At 32.9% G+C, this 19,437-nt stretch overlaps 1 protein-coding gene across 3 annotated transcripts in view; it reads left to right on the plus strand.

The window, feature by feature from the left end:
• Positions 1-19,437, plus strand: part of norpA (no receptor potential A) — a 77,698-nt gene that overhangs the window by 7,327 nt on the left and 50,934 nt on the right. The window contains exon 1 of one of the 3 annotated variants that reach the window (XM_085199055.1): positions 10,129-10,220. The exons of the other annotated variants lie outside the window; for them this stretch is intronic. The gene's annotated coding sequence lies outside the window, so the exon portion shown is untranslated. Of the gene's footprint in view, positions 1-10,128; positions 10,221-19,437 lie in introns of those variants that run through there. 3 annotated transcript variants of the gene reach the window in all.

Here is a 19,437-nt window from a genome sequence, read left to right on the forward strand (position 1 = left end):
AATAGTTTTCATTTACTTTGCAAAAACGTAAATATTCGTACCAAAAAGATGGGCGCCATAGTTCTTTCTACGGATACGGACGGCGTTGTCAAATCAAACAAGCAGAGGGCGAAGAGAGAGAGAGAGAGATTGTTTATTGAAATGTAATTTTCCATATTTTCTTAATTAATAAAAAAATATCCGCAATAATTGTCACCTCTCATTATATTAAGGAAACATGTTGTAACTAATACCTTATAGTAGATCGATATTTGTAAACATTTACTTAATTAGATAATTTAATTGTTTTGAAAGGGTTATTTAAATTAATAAATAAATATTAGTATTTAGAAAATAGATTTTGCAAAGACTCAATATTATAGATTCATTATTTTACTTGAAAAATAAGGATGATTTCTTCTGCCCTATGATCTTTAAATAGTTTTCTGCGTGTACTTAATATGATTAAAATCATCATTTAACAGGTAAACAATTAGAATAAACATTGATTTTAAGATTGACCTTCTATTATATAATATTTTACTTTAAAACATAAGGTAGACCGCGCATTTCATCGTCTATTCTCATAGTCAAACGGAACCGGAATAAAATATTTCAAACGCTGGCAACCCCTGTTTGCGGCAGGAATTTTCCAGGCAACCCTGTTTTATAGTGTTCAGAAAAAAATAAGCTTTAATTTGATATATAATTCATTAAAAAAACACATGAGTGCAAATTATTAACATTTAGTGACATGTTTAAACCAGGCAACCCTAGACTTGCGGCAGACTGAGAGCTGGCAACCCTTAATTTTCCAATTCCTTATGCGATTATCTTTCAAATGATGTGCGATTCATATAAAAAACGTATGGGTGCAATTTTCTCCAAAAACGAGTTACGAAAAAATGTAATTAAAGGTGATTGCGGCAGGATTCTTCCAGGCAACCCAGGTGTAATCTGTTCTACTAATCATGTATTATTCATTAATATAGGTTTAATTAAGAAAACTCGTTTATGCAGGATTCAACGGCCGGATCTCAGGGTATAAATTGAAATAAATATTTATTTTCCTCGAGTGGAAATCGAACCTGCAACCAGTCGCGTGTACAGTCACACACTTGTGCCCCTACGCCACGACCGGCCTCTACTCCACATGACGCGTACCGTTTAATTTGTTTCAGCCAATCTAGTTATATTCTTCTATATAAAAAAAAACAAATCCGGGTTCACACGTGGTTAGCTATTATAAAGAAACATCAAGGCAAAAAAAACTTTACACTAAGGAATATTCTCACGTTCCGCGTGCTAAAAGTGATTCGAGGTTTTCTAATAATAATACCATATTGACATTGTGGTCGTGGGTTTAATCCGTTCTCGGGGGACTGGTTTTCAGCGGCGTTGAGTTGTGTCATTCAATATGGAACTAGTGACACAAGTTTTGGATTCTATTACATAAATAAATACAGCAATGCATAATAGATTCTCTTATATACCTATCATGTAGCACCCAGTTACAATTTTATTATACACGTATATATAGATGAAATCTAACGTTATTATTTAACTTAATTTTTTATTTCATTGTTATATCGATTATTTACTGTAAATTAAACACATAAAATTCACAATTCAATTTGAAGCACTTTGTCTTACAAAGTGCTTCATTGAGTTTCGCTACTTAACACGCGAAATTTGGAAAACTGAGCGGTGCTTGGGGAACGGTGTGTCTTAACACTAGGTTCCCTCTGCTCACCCCGCTAAAAACACATATTTTATTAGTAAAACTGTTGCAGCGAACCTGATATATTATTTAAACAGTTAAGATGTTGTATAGTGTATACAGCTAAGTTCATACAAACATACTAAACAAGTTTACAGTACGTATATATACATAGTTTCATAAAGGGTACATTCACTGAGTAAATACGCGGTACAATGTTTGTATGCATCAACTATTGCTTTGTAGTATTTGAAGTAAGTTTAACTTAGAATAAGTGAAATGATTTTGTCATGAGTTACTTTTTTACAAAATTATATTACATGTTTTTTGCTGATATTGTTTAAAAAAAACTTGCTCGTCTTGCATGGTTCAAATATTCACAGGATCCAGTCCCGGTAGGTTAACATTTTTTACGTTTTCAAAAAAAAACGACTCCAGAATTCGGCAGAAAGTGAGGAATAAACCCCCATTAAGACTCGGAGTATCTTAACATTAGATTATCAGGCTCGAGCTATCAGTAGAATACATGGTGAATCTAACATTAAGTTGTCGTCAGCACTGAGACGCGTTTAAATTCCCATACGTTTTCGAAAAATACTTAACGAAATTGTTACCCACCTATTATAATTTTACATCTTAAATCTCATATATCCTAAATGCCGTCGAACCCACGTTTTTATAGCGCCTAATATATTCTCACAATACAATGTGTATGCTTAACTGAGTTCAGCGACAGTCGTAAACGTGTGCCGTATCGCCTCGTCGAGTGTACTTTACGGTGTTGCCATTTCATTTATAGATAGGTACTAGCTTTATAAGATCAGCTGCACGCTTCATTTGTTTATATTGTATTTATATTATGGGTATGTGTAGAAAGAACCTGGGAACCTAATGCTATGGAACCTGAAACCTATTCTGGAGAGATGCCGTGTTGAGTGGCGTTCAAAGTGCTTAGTATACTCAATTTTTATCATACATATTTTCATTCGGCAATTTTCGTGACTATTATATATGCAAAAGGCTTCGCTTTCGGCTCGCTTTGGATGCTGGCCGCTCGCTTCGCTCTCTGTAATCCAAATCTCTTTGAAGGATTACAAAGCAGTTTATTTATTATTATTATAGCATTTACGACAGTGCCTTAAAATGATACAACACGTATTGGAGCGTAAAAGTTCAGTTAAATAACATTTTTGCATAAAAGAAAGATATCACAAGTCGAGGGCATGGTGTTTGTAAATAAATTTCTTTTTCGAATATGAACATTTTTAAGATCAAACCGAGCTCAAATTTTGATGATAATATTATCAATTATGATTATTAAAAAAAAATATTCCGCCAAACATATTGTTTGGCGGAATATTTTTTTTAATAGTATAGTATATTATACAATATTTCGGTTTTTGTCTTAATACTGAGTTCCCCAGGTTCCCTGTGCCTACCCTGCGTTGTACGGGATACAGCGTGAAGCTAAAAAAATAAAACTATTTTATTTAGTTGTCGCAATTTTATATTAAAACTGTGATTGTTTTAATAAATTTCTTTCAATATGGAAATAATTTGACAGTATTTAAAGAAAATATTTTAATTTGAAATTTAAAAGGAGGAAAAAGTACGCCAATAAATTATTAAACTGTTATACTAAAAGGTACAACCGGAAACGATTCGTGAATCTAATTTCCTTTTTAATCAATGTCCTTTGACTCGCCCCTAATCGAGGAAAAGGGGTCTACAAAATACTTAGTTAATTACATCTCTTGAAGACCCACTGGCAAAGTAATTACATTTGACTGTTATTATTTTATTTAATGTGTAATTTTTGTTATTTGAGAATAGCGGGTCTTGAACCTGCGCTGCGCCTCAAGAACTTCTCCAAGCGCTCTGACCGCTGACGCTCTGACTTACACTTACACCAACTTATTTATGGTGTTAGCCTAAGAACCCGAAACCGTTCGCGCGCTTTAAGCATAAAGCCATACGATTTCACAAAAAAAAATTTTTCTTTTCTAAAAAGATCTTGTTATTTTCTTTACATAAAATAACATTTTTATATTTTAAAAAAATAATAAAGTAAGTAATCCTGTAGCATAAAATTAAAGCAGTTTTCTTATATTAAATGGGTAGATTTTTTTATTTGTTAAAAAAAAGCCAGACTGAGCTGGTTTTTATATCCATACCTATATTATAAATTCGAAAGTAACTCTGTCTGTCTGTCTGTCCTTTACGCAATCAGGGCCAAACCGCTAATTTAATTGTAATAAAATACTCATATAGAGATACTTGAGGGTCCCGGGATGAACATAGGATACTTTTTTTTTCTCATATTTGTAATATTTTCGATATATATCAATATATTAAAATAATTAATTTGACAAGCAATTTATTCCGCCATGTTAATAACAATCGTCGCTACGCGTTGCTAAGCAACGGCTTGCAAAGTTTGTTCTTTTAAGAAAACGTCACCCAAAGTGAGTTTGCTTAATGCATACATGGCGCGCGCCGATATAGATTTGTATACCTACATTAACAAAAAAAAAATGATTTCTATAATTTGATATTCATCCTTATGAAAATAAATATAATAGTCACTTTTAGCATTTCATCTAGATGGAAATTATAGTTGGGCAGATGACTTTGATGATTTTGTAATTTTTTATATATTTTCGAATTACTATTAGTTTTTATGTAATTATTTGCTGCTTATAATTAATTTATCTGAGTTCGGTTATCTATACCGATGTTATACACTTAAAATATTGTAATTTTAATCATTTGGGATTTTATTTAATATTGTTCGCAAAAAAATATAATTATTTAATATAGAAAAATGTTTAGTGCGCGCGCACGGCAAACTTTAGGTACTTTTTCTATCATTTCGGTTACTCAGATATTTTTTCTAATAATAAATCTCCACTTATTATTATTTTTTAACTTATTTTAATGATTTAGGCTTATATTTTCGCGGGCGTAGCCGCGTCCGGGCCCACTAGTTATAAATACATTATTCATATAGTATTGTTATTTGTAAGTAGAGTGAACATTGTCACAAAGGCGACCTAACATGTTCAAAGTTTCTTTCGCACATTTCGCCTATTGCTCCTGAATAAATGAAGTCTTTACAAGCGTTATATGGGCCGACTGGCGTATGGTGGGCAACGAAAGTTACTATAATAAGTTTTATATAGAAACTTAACCTTTTATCCGCGGCTTCGATCCCGTGGTCAATGGACATAGTTAAGACTAGGCAAATGGACAAAGCTAAGAATCGCCACATGGACATAATTAAAAATGGCCATAAATGGTCTAAAATTGATTTTAAACTTGTACTTAATGTAATTGAATATTTAAGTTGGCACAAGTTTCAATTCCCATTAGGTGGAACGTTCATTTTCTTGCTTTGGTAACGAGACAATATGGAGAGTAGGCAACGAAAGTGTCGTAATGGGAACGAAATCTTATAACACTAGGTTCGGAGGTTCCCTCTGCGTACCATGCCATGTATGCGATACAGCGTGGAACTATAATATTAATAATTGTTACTATTTGTGCTTATACGACTAACTAGAACAATAGACCGCTGTATTATAATGACATTGTTTGCCTTTAGAACTTTAAAAGCATTTCGGTGGCGCGTTGTGTGTAACTTTCTTGAGTTTTGTGTGTTTAATTTGACTAAGTAGATATTATTAATACTGGTACTGTATACGCTTTTTTAAATAATAATAATAAACATAATAGTATCATTTAATTTTCTGGTTAGTGGTAACTATTTTTTAATGTCTGATTGTCTAACTTTGTTCTGATACCCAGACAAAACGCGGCGTCGAGTTCCGTCACATAGTGTCTTATCACTAGGTTGCCTAAAAGCTAAAAAAAGGCTAAGCTAAAAGAAAATCTTATGTAAAGACAACTATATAAATTATAAGTATTATTTTAATTAAGAAAAACTTACCAGACATATAAAGGGAGTTAGTTAGAGGGCGTTATAATTTCCTTTGTTTTTAATGTCTTATGCAAATTATATTACCAACGACTGAAAATGATGGATCATTACATTCCCGGTAAAGTAAGAGAATGCTAAGTTGTTCTTTATAACAGTGTATTTGACTGATAGATGGAAAAATCAGGCTTTTTTTCCCGCACACAGCAGGGTTGGCAGAGAAACCTGGTGTCTACTCTGTTCCTCGTTTTCCGCCGAATTCTTGAGGAAATATTTCATTCCCTCGACTGGGGGTCGACCCTACAACCAGTGACATTTACAGTACAGTACAGTACAGACATACAGTGTGCCCTTGTACCACGACTGGCCTCAAAAAAGTCAAGAAAGATTTAAAATGCTGAAACAGAGCCTCGTTTCAGTTTGAATTGAACCTTTGTTGAGTTTCGTACTGGAACAATGGGACGTCTTTAACGGGTCATTTGACGCCTACGTTTTTCCTCAGAATAAAAATACCTTCTCAGTGCAGGAATTCAAATTCAACTAAGAAAAATGTCATATTGAGGTTATTTGCAAAAAATTTTTTTTCGAGCTTTAAGTTATATTACGCAACAGCAGGGTAGGCAGAGGAAATCTAGTGTTTAGACACTCCTTTTCCTACGTATTCAATTTTCGAAAAATTGCATATGGAATGTCGAAACCCAACGCCGCCCTTTTTCATGTTATCAGCACGAAGGAGTGGTAATCATACTCACAACGTCGCGTTTATAGTGAGACCGCCGTACTGCTGCATCATAACGACCTAAAAACCAACTTCTTTAATATAAGAAATGAAATTCTTAAAAATTTATTTCCCTCAGTACATACAATTCGCCGTAAGGCAAACAATTTTAATATAAAAAACAGTAGCTACAATATGTTCGCGCTTGAGAAGTTCTCGAAAATTTTTATTAAAACTATTTAGGTGTTGTGAGCTTGATATTTCTTCGTAACTCAAAATAATTCTTCTCGATGTTACTGAAGGAATAGAAGGGTAGGCAGAGAGAACCTGGGGACTTATGTAGTGTTACGACACTCCGTTTCCATTAAGAAACATACTATACTAAGGAAATGCTTTTATACTATATCGTTTTTATGACTATAAACGCTTACCCCTAACGTGATTGTTAGGAGTAAACGTTCCCTGCTTTCTCTTTTCTCAAATTCGGTTAGTGAAAAATGACAAAAATTTGCAGGTAAAAGCGTGAAGCTCTCTAAGACATCCTCCTCCTATCATTTGCACCATCGATCTTTGTACCCGTTTATGCTCAGTATCAAATTGAGGTCGTCGTAAGTTTTACGAGTACTTATTCTGGTGAAATAGTTTTGTTCTTACACAAGTTGTAACAAGTTCAACAAGCAACTTCATAGAATAGACCTCCTTGAGAGTATTGTTATTAGACAATAGTCCGAAATTTGATCTAATTTAGAAACAATTTTGACATGAGAGTTATAATGACGATGAGTTGAGGCCTGTCCTGGCGCAGATGAAAATTCAGCAGAAAATAGGGAACGTAGTATCTTAATATTAGGTTCCTTTAGCCTTCCCTGCGGTGTGCGAAATACAGCGTGAAGCTGAAAAAAAGTTATGATTACATCTAGAACTCGGGTGTTTTTTTACATTGTTACCAAGTTTAAAAATAATTAGTATTCTATCCTTCCTATATATATATATATATATATATATATATATATATATATATATATATATATATATATCTTATAAAACAAAGTCGCTTTTCGTGTCTGTCTGTTGTTTCTACCTCTTCTTCTTCTAAACCACCCAACGGATTTTGATGCGGTTTTCACCATTAGGTCGAGTATTTTTCGTAGAAGGTTTATATATAGTTTATTATTTGTACATTCTTATGTAAATTAACATAAATACGATAAATATGTATAAAGTCCTACCCGTTGAGACACTTTCGCGCATGCGCTGCTTTAATGGTAAGTACTACATGAAAAAAATGTACTGGAGTATTGTTCCTCTTGATAAGATCTACAAAAAAGTCCGCGACGGCATATTAATATCTTTTAAGAATAACGTGTAGTGATCATTTTTCTGTCTAAAAATAATAATTTCAATATATTTTTTATTGTGAGTCATATTTTTCCATAATGGTATTAATCCTTATCCTTTAAAATACTTTATTAATTTTCTACGTTAAACGAAGATAAAATTTGTTTTTTACAATATTTCGAAATTGCGAATAGTTTTACAGAAAAACGCATTTAATTCTTGACACATCCCGCCGTTGACACATCAGCTGTATGTTACTCAAGTTTCACTTATCCCTTACTCTCAGCATATACATAAGTACATTAGTTACGTTGGCCATTTAATGTAGACCAAAACTGTCTTTTACTGTTTTTCATTTTAATAAGTACTTTAGAAGTTGTTACAATATCAAAAATTCCTTGCTGCGATACGGCTCGCCACTCGCCATGCATCCGCCGCGCCCGCCTGCCTTAAACGCATCGGTGGTTCAGTGGTAGAATGCTCGACTGCCACGCAGGCGGCCCGGGTTCGATTCCCGGCCCATGCATTCTATTTAATTTTCCTCACAGGCAGCCACGTAGTGCTTGCTTTTCATCAGGGACAGAATACCCCCTTCAACATTAACCACAAGCTCGAAAAAAAAAAACCCGGCTGCCTCTATAGCAACGAAGATTTAGTTAGATGCGTTTGCACGTATTGGATAATTGGAGTTGAATGTATTATTTAAGCGCGATATATTTGGTTTCACATTTTTTGTAGTAGTTATTAGTAGGTAGGTTTTTGTTTATAATTTCTTCCGTTTAAAAATAGTCATTTAAATATATTTTAATAAGTACTTGAAATGATTAGTAGCACAGATTCAAAATTACGGTACCTACTAAAAAATCCTTGCTGTGTAAAACAATTGGATAATCCTTATTGAAACTACAAAAATGCGGGTTGCATTAGGGTTTAATTAATTTTCACATTATCTTAAGTGCTTTGCAAACATACATTACATGAATAATCCAGTAGTTAAAGCGGGCGAAGCCGCAAGAGGGTCGCTAGTTTGCTATAAAACAACTTTTCTGAATATGCCTACTCCGGAGGGGGGAGATGAACCTGGGAACCAAGTGCTAAGACGCTCCGTCCCGGGACTTCCGTTCCACACTTTTCGCCTATTTCTGGGGAACTCAACCCCGCTTCAAGTGGGAAACCAACCTTCGACCTGTCGTCTCTTGACTCTTGTGCCCCTGTGCCACGACTGGACTCGATCTAATCTAATTATGTACTTTATCTAATAAAACACAATTTTCTTGCTAGTAAATATATATTCTTAGAATTTTTATATATATTTATATGAAAGCTGGTAACAAGACCACAACTAATGGAATTATAACAACTGCTTAATGTATCGCGTGACTCTAGCGTGTTACGTCTATATGACAATTGTCAGAAGCATGACAATGATGTTAGTGAGTTAAGCAATTAGGTACTTACTATAGATTTTTTTTACTTTGTAAATATGTCTCGTACATAGCAGGATAGGTAGAGAACCTGGGAACCTAGTTTTATGACACTCTGTTACCATTAAGACTCCCGTTTCCCCCACTTTTCGCTGAATTATAGATTATAATATAAAATATGTCTCTTGTTTTCGTACTTAAATAACAACACTATAGATTTAGACGAGTCCCACAAGCAGAAAAATGGATAAATAATAAAGAAAACTAACTATTTCATAAGTACGTAGAAAACATATGTATGTATGTATGTATGTATGTATGTATATACGTGATGCTCGTCATATTACCGAACGCTGATATCTTCCACTGTCAGCCATTGTCAGCTCGTTACCACCACTTGACCCACATACGATGTCATAAATCATATACAAGAAACAATATAATGCGTATTTGATTGGAAAATCGCGATTTATATTTTTTTTCTACATATTTTTTGTTTTGTTGATCGCGCATATCTCAGGAACTACTGGTTTAATTGTGTTTTTTTGTATTGGATAGTTCATTTATCGAAAAGGTTATTCTATAATTATATGCTATAATTATTACATTATAGCGATTGTTGAAGTTAAATATTGAATTGAACATATTACATTTTATACTAAGTACATATGTATATCTTTATGTTAGCAACACAGTATATGACTGTGAACGCGGCGGTCGTGGATACGATTCTCATTTGGAGGAATTAATAATTTAAATTTCTCCAATCTAGTAACAAGACGAAGCGCAGTGTTGATTTTCGCTCGGTGTCTCGAAAATGGAGCGGTGGTGTGGCGGACGAACTTTTAGTTTTGAGTCGTGGGTTCCCTATACCTACCCTGTTGTAAAATATTAATATCATACCACTAAGCTAAATCTGTTACTTACTTTCTCTTAAAAATAATAATGCTAAATTACCATCCTTAATCCTTATATTATAATTTATTATGAACACTATCTTTCCATGTACGTCGTCCTCTCGGTTGACCCACTTTGTACATCATAAATAAGGCTCCTGGCAGCCCTGAGATCAAAGGACTGGAATCTTATCTCGAAATTTAATTTGTAAGGCATTTTTATATTTAGCTTTTTGGTTAGGTTACCTTGAGATTTTGAAATAATGTCTTTTATATCTGTTTATATATGAATTTTCAAATTTTTTTTTGGACTTGAGGTTCATGATGCCTTACTAGGCTTTATAGGGACTCTGGTTGGTTAGGATTGAAGGTACTCTGTCTGAAAATGTTACTAAATACTTCTCTTAAATTTATTTTTTCAGTATATTTATTAATTAATACAAATGTTATCACAAACACACAAATAAACGCCTAAATACATTTTTTAGGGTTACTTTACTTCAAAAGGTAAATACGGAACCCTTTTTATTAAAGGATCAATTTGATTTCCATCTATCCCTCTGTCCTTGACATATTTTTCTCGAGATCACGCGTCCGACTGAAAACGAGGCTGTTGTTTCGATTCCTATTCGAGAGACTTCTCACTCCGAGAACAAGACGAGGCACGGCGTTGAGTTTCCACTATTCAATGACGGTCTCATAGAGTTATTATATTCTGAAATAATACTTTATTAAGTTCCACAAAAAAAAATTAGAAAATTAAATTTTAACCCTTTCAACTAAATGTCCCTTGTCCATTATCCACCTCTGATCCACTGTGATGTGGTGTGTACTCCCAACAGGCTTTGACAAAAGGATTTGTTAGGCTTCATCTAAAATTTAATTTAGAGGTCTTACACTTTTGCCTATATGAGCTTTTCGGCTTTTATTTTTAACCTGCTTTTATTGGGTCGACTTATCGATTGTAACACAGCACAGGTTGTGGGTTCGATTCTCGAGAAATTAAATATTTAATGTTTCCAGTTTTCTTCGCCGTCTGTCGAGGCAAAGCGCGGCGTTGAGTTTCGTAGAGTACGCTAAAAAAACTGTAGTAAAATTTATTAAATTGAATTTAACTCGTTTGTTATAATTGTGTCGTCATAAAACTTGGCAGTTATACACACCTTAGGTGAAAACACAATAATATGCTATCATCGATCTGGTCTGACAAGACGAAACCCTGAGACGCCTATTAGTAAAACCAACTGGCTCTTCATTTCTCTTGATACCTAGGACCAGACGATAGAAGTGAAAGGTGAAAATTAAAAACGTGCTTAGGATTTCATCAGCTACTTTTTTCGCGTTATTACTTTTTTTTCGACTATTCATATGTAATGGTCACGTCAGCGTGGCGGACTGTCTGCCCCCTATAGGTTATTTTAGGTACGGTTTGCATCCGGGGACAAGATCATATTTTGAGTTTTTGTTTTAATGTTCAGATTTAATATGAATATGGAAAACTCAATTTCTTTATATGCGATGGAATTAACTTAAGATGGACTAGAGGTATAATGGGCTACATTGAAACGTAGTTTAATTCCAAAACGAAGCAGTAGTTCCTGAGATTAGAGCGTTTAACCAAACCAATTTAACAGCTTTATATAATTACTATAGATTAAATCAGAATATATCCATAAAGTATATGTATGTAAAAAAAAAATATTAAAATTCATACGGAACATGTTCTAAGAGGTAATAAACAACTAAAAATTTTCCTCTATACAACGTTTTTTAAACTGGGTGTAAGTAAGTGCGAGCGAGGTCGACTAATTTTGTATTTTTAAATAATTTATGTTTCATTACTAGCGTTTTACTATTATAAACATCTTATAGTATTTAAACATCAAATACTTTTTTAGAGGCTGATTTCGAGGTAGATTTCGGGGAACAGAATTGTCTTAATAGGACCGGAATGTTTTAATTCTAGGTTCCAAACTTCTGTCTAGACTGTTGTTATGCGGGATATGGGAGATGGGATTCGAACCCACAATCCCATATGCTTCTGCGCCACGACGGCCTAAAACTAGTATTATTAGTAAATTATTAATATGAATCTATTTGTAAGTAAAATACGTAGTTTAATTATGCATATACATTTAAAACGCGCGGAGCGCGTAGCCAAGTGTTTTTACAAACAAAACTGGCGAGCAGCACCGTGTGTTATTTTACACGAACCATTTTAAGCCACTTTTTACCTATTCGTAACTCAAAAATTATTCGATCTAAAGCTGTCATATTTGGCTCAAATATTTAGACCCCTACCTGTATACGTGCATTAAATTTCATAAGCACAGCTCAAACAGTTATTTAGATAATGACGTCCAAAAATCGTAAATTTTTAGGGGGGTGACTGACCTATAGACCTTAATGTTAACCAAGTTCCAGATGACCTAGAATGGTGAAATTTAGCATCCGGTTAAGTAATTGGGTGTATATCAAGGGAAAAATCCGAAACTAGTATTTTTTTAATATTTTCTTATAATTTTTCAATAAATAGATTCAATTACGAACATTTACTTATAGTGCCTGTAAAGAAATCATAGCAATCAAAGTTCATGATAATTGATTTTTAGGCTTAGCGCCTGACAAAAAAATAAGAGCAATGCATTATTTATATATATGTTGCTTTAATTTATGTCACGCGTTAGTAAATATTTTATTTGTTATGGAGACTAACTTCACTATTACTTACGTAAGCCATCTAAAACAACACGATGCTTTCAAGTATATTTTATAATATAAGATAAGATATGTCTCCATTTGTAGCTGAAAATGCCTCTAATTTATGTCCTGACAAAGCCTGCCATCATGTGGACTTCAAGGGCTTCACGTAAAAATATAAAAATATAATAAATGGATTAACATCCTTCATTATTATTTATTACAATTTAAACATATGTTTTAGTACTTATTATACTAAGAGTATTTGCATAGTCGATTAACGTATTTGATATTAAATTATTATTACAATATTTAAGTACTAAGTCCTATATAAGATCCAATAAGGGTTCTGTTTTATTGCTTTCGAGGTACAGAACCCTAAAACAGAAAAAATACACTAAAAAATAAATATAAAAAAAATAATTATATTGATAGAAATATATATAAAATTTAAGAATAATATACTATCTGTAAGGTCAGTTGTGGCACAGGGGCACAAAGTGTGACTGTTAAACCGACTGGTAGTGAGTTCGATTCCCACTCGAGGAAATGAAATATTAATTTAAACTTATATTTCCAATTCTTCGCTCTGGTGTCGAGGCAAGGCGCGGCGGAGAGTTCCGTGACTCAACACGCAATGCCTCCAGAATTCGATGGAAAGTGGGGTTACTGAGTGTATTAACACTAGGTTTCCTCTGTCTACTCTGCTGTGTGCGGGATACAGCGTGAAGCTGATTTTATTTTTAATTTGATATATTGTCAGCCTACCAGCTATCTTAACAGAAGTAATTGTAAAGTAATTATTAACAGTAAAAATTTAAGTAATTGTTAATAAAAAAATAAGAGAAAAAAAGAGAAAATTAAAAATTACTTAAACAAAATAATACAAAATAAATAAATCCGCTTTACGATGTATCCCACACATAGCGGGGTAGACAGAGGGAACCTAGTGTTAAGACACTCAGTTCCCCTCTTTCCATCGAACTCTGGAGGCATTGCGTGTTGAGTTATTCCAACAAAATAATGAAATTAGAAAAAAAAAATAATAAATATATCAGATTTCTAAACGCAGCATACATTCATTATTTTCTAATCTGACAACTGTCATTTAATCAACAAAATAAAAACTATAGTCGAGATTCATAGATAAATATAATCTATTTTCATATATAATTAAATATCGTCTTAAGAGTAATAAAACATAATATTATTGACCATAATAAAAAAGTAAATACCTAATTATATTAGATATATTTTATTGTACGAAGGCGCTCATATTTTAATGGTTTTTTTGGCCTGGGTTTCATGATTTTACTGGTTTTAGGAACACTTGTGGAAACGGCAGAGAACGAAGTCGACCTTGGGATCATATCAATTCAGATTTGTACCGTCAGCACTTAATAAACTTATTGTTTATATTTTTTCCAAGACATGTTGAACAATGAGTCGTTCAATAGAATTGCTTGTGGTTGAAACAAGAACCTTACACCGAATTGTTCCAATGCCTCCCGATGGGAGCTGTCTCTTCCATGCTATTGCATATTCTTCGTTTGAGCGTATTAATATACAACAAACTAATAAATTGCGCGAGACTATGGTAGAGTACGTATGTCGTAACTGGAATGATTTAAGTATCTACACTAGCGCTCGAAACGGGAATCCTTACTCTTCTAAAGAAGACATGCTTTGCTTAACTACGTACGGAGCTATTTCCGAAATAAAGGCTGCAGTAGATTTGTACAATATTAAGATAGAAGTGTATTATCACAATGGTGTCCTACTTGGTTTATTCGGCGAAGAGAAATGTCCTATGAAGCGCTTACTCTAAACTATGTTTTAAAAAGAGCAACTCTTGAGTTTCTTGCTATAGTAGCTTCCTATAGGAAAAGTACTTGTAATGGCCAAATTGAATAAAGAATATTTTGATTTTGATAACATTATGAACCTTCCTACTTATAATTTCTGTACAAAAAGTAATGATATCCCATCAAAAACATAAATGTAAAATGAAAGCCAAGTTTTGTAATAAAACGTATCCTTTCAGCGATAAAAGAAGTGAGATGTAAATGTATGCCAAGTTCAATGGTCAGTCCTGAAATTTATTTTTAACAATATAAAATATTTTATAACAACTGAAAATGCCCATTCTTCTTACAACTTGGAGACTTTATTTATGTGTAATATCTGACTTGGCTAGTTTTCAAATTAATTTACATCGATATAAATGAATGTATTCAAATTGTATTCTACTCAGATTCTATTGTAAATTCATAAGAAAACTAGCCAAATCAGATATTAGACATAAATAAAGTCTCCAAGTTGTAAGAAGAATGGGCATTTACAGTTGTTATAAAATATTTTATATTGTTAAAAATAAATTTCAGGACTGACCATTGAACTTGGCATACATTTACATCTCACTTCTTTTATCGCTGAAAGGATACGTTTTATTACAAAACTTGGCTTTCATTTTACATTTATGTTTTTGATGGGATACTATATAATGCAACACAACGTTGTTACGTCTATACTAGTATAATAGGATTAGTGCTTTGTACATACTCAGCGGTGCAGTCACACAGACAGCCACGTGGTCCGTGCTCGTATTGATGGAACTAATTATGTCAACCTGTTTGTGAAGCCTGTGGATGTATAAGCTAGTTCACATTTGTACTGAACTAGTAATACATTCAAAGGCCGCAGGAGTCATGGCGCAGCGGTTAACGTGATAGGTGAAAGGTTAAATTCCCAATCGCGGAAAGCTACCTAGCTACTTAGTGTTAGGACACTCCGAAGTCCACCTTCTGCTGAATATTTGAAAATCAACGTCGCGTTTTGCTTTGTTACTAAAGAGAAAAAAATAATTAAAATTAACTACTTAAAAAATAACTACTTAATAATAAAAAAAATTGTATAGTATATATATTAAGTATACATACTATCTCATTTATTAATACTTCAAAGATTAAAAGTAGATAATTCTTTGATCTTTATTATAAAAGTGGTGAACGCCGGATACACCTGACCCGTCCATAAATAATGGGCCACCGCCTCGCCGCGCCTCTTTGTGGTACTTTTGATAATGACTGAATATATCCATTATAGACCTAGTAGGTATTCTATATTATCTATGTATAAAATACATAGTAATAAGAGCGGCGTTGGGTTCCGCCAGTCTATATGCTGTTTAGGCGAAATGCGTAAACAGGATTGTATTAACGGTACATCCAGTATTTCGTTTTATTATGGTGATTTTATTTTATTAAAGGTACTTATAAACATAAAAAAGAAAAGCAGGCAATAATTGCAACGTTGCTTATAATTTACATTGTCAATTTTTTTTATAGCTTTTATGTGCAGGGTAGGCAAAGGAAGTATGGGAACCTTATACAGAAATAATATTATGCATACTATAGTGTAATCATAATATTTTTTTAAAAGTACTTATTTACCAACAAGGCAATTTTTTCTGCTTGACAATTTCATGGGAAACGAATTTTATCAACACGCCCGCGTAAAATTGATTTAGTATGGTTGTGTATTATACGTTAATCTATTATAGCATTCATATATGTAAGTCTAATGTTACTTTGAAATTTATATTATTTATTCTAAAATTTTCCTGTAACTTTTAGAAACTTTCTAGTAGCTAGATGTATAACTGTTGTTTTTGGGAACAACTATCTTATGATAATAATAAAAAAAATACCTACTAACATAACGTTAAGTAAAACACTTCGTACCCCACTTTTCTACCAATTGTTGAAAACTACAAATTTTGCCTCTAGCAGAGGACAAAATGAATACTAGTCCACCCCATGAGAGGGAGTCAAACCCATAACCATCGCACATTCGCACGCCAGAACGACCTCAAAAATTATCCGTATTCCATATTAATAATACAAAATAAACAATGCAAACAAACGTTTATACAAAAATAGACACACGCACATTATCGCCTTATCGTGTAACGATCGATGGTGTATTTCAGTTTACCATGAGTCACTGTTAGCAACTGAGAGCTAAGTTTGAGAATGCGTGCCTCGGTCAATGTCAGAAAAATATTTTCACATAGTTTTAGATGAATTTTAAGTGCGGCTTCGCCAGCGTGGGAGGGTATATTCATATATCTTTTTTTTAGCTTTACGCTGTATCCCGCAAATAGCAGGGTGGGTAAAAGGAACCTGGAAAACTAGTGTTAAGATAATCCTCTTCTGATACTTCCGTTGCCACATCACGCCACATTAGGAAGTTGCGTGAGTTATGGCGGCTCAGGCTTAGTTCAGTACAAATTTATTTATCTTATTATTTATTTATCTTATTATTTATATATATTTATCTTATTATTTATTATATCCCCTATAATATGACAGAGTAGACATGAGGATTCTAGTGTTAAGTCACTCCGTAGTCTGTTCCCCACTTTTCGAAATGTTTTGTTGAGTAGCGAATGTCGTGCTTTGTCTAGTTACCAGAGGAAAGAAATGAAAATAATCTATTCTATATATTCTCTATTCTGAGTATACGTGTATACAGGGTGGAAGAGGCTGCGCTTCTTTAATTGAAACTGCATATAGGGTAAAAAATTTCAAACTCGAAGCTAAAGAAATTAATCAAGATGCCTCAACAGTTTGGACGTAGGATTTTTTTTTCATTTCACGATTTTTCTCCATACCTGTATTTCGTGTGACGCACACATACACATACTACTACAAAAATACTACTAAGCGTTGCCAAACTTCTACTTTTCATTCGTCAAAACCAAACCGAACGAGAAAGAACGATATCTCGCGTTCTTTGTCACGCAATTACCTATTTATTATAAATCTAAATAACGTTCAAACCTCTTATTAAAATTGTTTAACAAAATCCTACTTTAAGTCAATTTATTATATCACCTTTATTATGAAATTATTTAGAAATACTGCATGGTTATTGAACCACCCACAAAGTAATATTCAAAATTTTTAACACAAAATGATATTGAACTACGATAGATAGATACTTACATTTAACATTAGTTTTACATCGTCGTTGTCGCATTCTCCTTTTACTATCACTAATATTTACATCATAAGTAATATTAAAAACTCAACATTTGTTTGAAACGTCTTAAAAAAATGTATGTTTTGATAGTACACTCAAATACTGACACAATAGTTTCACATTTGAGAAAAATACTCAGTAATCACATCATCACGATCACGAAACATTCATCACGATTTTAGAAATCCGATTAATGATAAAATTAATATTAAACAACATCCAAATAATTTAAAACACTTAATAATTATTCAACGTATAAAATCGAACAAAATAATGTAAATACAACAGAACTTAGCCGTTCCGCGGCTAAGTTCTGTTCTCACACAGATAATTAAAAACATTGTAATAGTTGCCATTAACTAAAATACTTATCGAATATACTATTAAATTTTTTATTAAGATTTTCATTATTATTTATATTTGTATGATTATTTTGATAGAAAATCGTATAAAAATTAAATATTAAACGAGTTTTATAATGTTACACGAGGACCTGCGAAAACTCAATACGAAATAAATTAATATTTAGTAATTATTTGTAAATAGTATTGATAATTTTATTAATTATTTTAATATCAAATCATGCGTAAAAAGTATAATCTACATTTATTATTAATTATAGTGTTATATTGCACAATCAATCAATATTAAAAATGAATTTTGTTATCTGTACAAAGACACCCCGCTCACGCCGCACCGATTACCGGGGATTCCCATAGAATCGGTGCGGCGCGTACATTCTGCGCAATAGTAGTTGGGTCGGACTATAGCTGAATGCTATTTACTAAACCATATAAATACAACGGGTTATGGGCCCAGACCACGTCGTAACAATAATAAAGAAGTTTGCATCAATCGTAGAAAATTAGAAATACTGGCGAGATTAAAACAGCGTTACTTCACGCGACGCTTCGGCGTTGGTATTGAAATTTGGAGGTTAAGTTGCCGGGAAGGAATAAAAAAGAAAAACAAGCAAAATAAACAATCACAATGGAAAGGAAACAGCACAGTAATAAAACTGGAAGGAGTAAAAAATTGGAATGCTTGGAAGTTCCAAACCATAATACTACTACGGGGGGAAATTGTGTCATCATCATCTGCATTTATTGTAAAAAGAAATCCTACAATTAAAAGAAATATTAAATGTTTCAAGTGTAATAATATGGGTCATTATCGAGCTGAATGTAATGTGGACAGAAAATGTAATATTTATTGTTAAAAAAAGTGAAAAAAAATGCTATTATTGTAATAATTTTGTAAACATGTTAAAAATGAGTGTTAGTTTAAAACGGGAACATAAAAAATGTGTTTGTAGTGCAACAAAAGTAAAATTAAAAACCTAATAGAAATAATTCAATAAAAGTGTGTGTAAAGTGTATTCCTAAGTGTTGGTTGCGTTAATTTAACATCAGCTCGCCGCCGTTGCCTACATACCTACGCTAGTTGCTGCGACTCGATTTCTTGAATGAAGCGTGTGCGACGTTGCCGCTTTGACAGGTAAGTGTGTGAGTGATAATGTAACACTTTACAAATGGCGTTTTTTTTTAAAACGATTATTTTATTATTTATTTTGTTTGAAAAAATAACTTTTTCATTTTTGGGAATTATTTTTTTTCTGAATTATATTAGGCTTTTATAGAGTAGTTAAAACTGTGGTTTCATTTAAAGTGGTGCCGTCA

The sequence above is a fragment of the Heliconius melpomene genome, chromosome 16 (genome assembly GCF_056956725.1).
Source record: "Heliconius melpomene rosina isolate 202511_hmr_F chromosome 16, ASM5695672v1, whole genome shotgun sequence".
NCBI classification, from domain to species: Eukaryota; Metazoa; Arthropoda; class Insecta; order Lepidoptera; family Nymphalidae; genus Heliconius; species Heliconius melpomene.